The 2,500-nt window shown below is 36.4% G+C and overlaps 1 protein-coding gene across 1 annotated transcript in view; it reads right to left on the bottom strand.

Annotated features, from left to right (window-relative positions):
• The window catches only part of LOC113820085 (telomerase RNA component interacting RNase), a 12,874-nt gene that overhangs the window by 9,337 nt on the left and 1,037 nt on the right, over positions 1-2,500 (bottom strand). The gene's annotated exons all lie outside the window — the stretch shown is intronic.

A 2,500-nucleotide genomic window follows, 5' to 3' on the forward strand; every position in this document is an offset into this window, starting at 1 on the left:
AAGAATTGTTAACCCTCTGTCAACAGTGATGGCATATATGCACATAGCATGTCCACTGTGATTTTAATCTATCATTTGTGTTTACATACAGATAGCTCTTTTGCTTGATTTTTGGAAATGCTTTGAGTATGCTTTTAGAATTCTTAAAATTGGTAAATCTTTACAGAACAGACACACTTGTCAGAGATCAAGTCTCCAACTCCACATCACAAAATCTATTCAACAATCTAAGTTCCTGGGTATTTGTTACAGAGAGCAAAGCACCCTCCCAGAGACTAAGTAAAACAAAATTGATGTTTTATTTTTCAGGGAATCCAGCGATTTCATCGATTCTCAGCGTTGATTCTTGTGCGAATGAATTGTTCAGGAGACTGAGTACCATTTCTCCATCGACACTCCTGAATTGTTAGTCCCGTTAGCAGGGGAGGGCATGAAGTATATCAGGCTTAAATATGAAGAATAACGATAAAAACTGCGTAAACCTAGCACAAAAACCGCTTAAAATGGGTCAATTAAACTCTACAGATGTAACCGCCATCTTTGAAATTCTGAGGGCTCATGCACCAGAATACAAAAACTCTATGGGAACCCAACCCACCTTTTGGCAAAACTATACGTGAATTCACAAGTTCCAGCCTAATATATCAATTTTAGTTGTTGTGACTAGGTGTGCCCTTCAGGTAGTGCCCCACGGGAGGGTTGATGGAACCCCCCAGGGCACATTCTCTTCACCTCAGTACGTTCAGCAAGATAGAGCTGCATTCACACCATAAAATAATTCTAAAAATACCTTTACATCCAGAAACGTAAAACTTTCATTGCTACTTTGTACAGTATGGATTGCTTTGATTTTAATCACTTTTTTCATCATTTGGAGCTTCTGACAGGACCAGATATTAAACTGAGATGGTTACTAAAGTCTAATTATTTTTGTTGCCATTGTATAAGTCTTAAAAATAACCCAAAATCACAATGCTGGAAACACATTTTTCACCGGTGTTCTACCTCAAAATGAGTGGGCTGCTGAGGTGTCAACTTGTGTCTGGCGAAAGAAAGTGTGAAACACTATGCACATGATTTTAAACAAGGGTACAGATAAATCTTAAAATTCGCAAATGAAGTATGATAACATTAATAAAAGACTTTAAAAGCATAAATGTGTAACAGCAGACACTGATAATGAGCCAAATATTGTTTTGACAAGTGTGTAGTACTATACAAACTAGTTTGGATATCGCAGTAATAACTTCAACGTTCAGTGTTTTGTTATTCCTGGCAAGGTAAACAAGTTGCTGGACTTGGAATCTGCGCAGCGCCCGCAGTTATATTTTCGTCATTTAGCAGTCACTATATGGCCCCTGCAACTTAAACTATGTTCTATCCCACTATTTCTTCAGCTCTATAAGATGGCGGTGTCCGTTTTCCCTCTACCTACATGTGACGGTGCCTTCAACTTATACCAGTTCCTGTGACTGGGTGTGCTCTTCAGGCACTGCCTGAAAGGAGGGTTGATGGGGCCTCTGCCCCTCAATATCCCTCAGCAAACACTATCTTCACTTCGGTATGCAATGCAAGAGTGGCTGTGAGTGGCGCTTTCTGCCATACCATAAGGATTAACCATAATATTAGAATAACTATTATGTCAATAATAATTATAGTAAAATGTCAAAATCATTTTTTTTTTATCTAAAAAATTCAAGGAAAAAGAAATGTGATAAGGCCACGTAGGCTTACTAAATGACTGTGGGTGAGCACATGTGGAGTCATCTATATGTAAACAAAATTCACAAAACAAGCTATAGTGGACATTACATGACACTGCATGTGGCAATAGATTAATAAGGTTCTGGTCTTACTTTTACTTCTATTAGATTATTTTCTAAACCTATTGATGTTGTCTTCTGTAATTTTTATGGCCATTATCTTCTCTATTCTAAGCAAACCTATTCTGAACATTTACCAGCCATAGAACCAGTCCATTTCTATCAGACAATGTATGGTGGTGGATTGTTGGCCTTTGCTAAAGAACCAATGGTGCACAGGCAACAAGAATCTGTCTAGTCAATGAAGCTGAATCAATAATTTACAAACAAAAAAATCACTTTAATGTTGCTAATTTATCTAGCTTACTTGGTGCCTTTTAGTACTAAATATCATTTATGAATAAAATTCAATCCTACACTTAAAATGTACTCACTCTGAATTTCATGTAAAATATTAACAAAAAATAATAATAATAATCTTTTCCTTAAAATAGCCTAGAGAAACTGAATTTCACCAATTCACAAAACTATGGTTTTCCTACTGTCAACATAAAATCCACTTATCTCTTTTTTTGTGGCCTTTGATGAATGGCCTATAATCTGAAGTTCATCATAATAAAGGTGCCAAGGAATTAAAATCGGCCTTTAAAGTTTGTGCTTCAGCAAAGGCAAAAAAAAAAAAAAAATTAATCACAGCTATTCGAACAGAAAGAGCTTAAGAGCGGTTCTTTTGATGA

Source organism: Penaeus vannamei, chromosome 11, assembly GCF_042767895.1.
Source record: "Penaeus vannamei isolate JL-2024 chromosome 11, ASM4276789v1, whole genome shotgun sequence".
Lineage (NCBI taxonomy): Eukaryota > Metazoa > Arthropoda > Malacostraca > Decapoda > Penaeidae > Penaeus > Penaeus vannamei.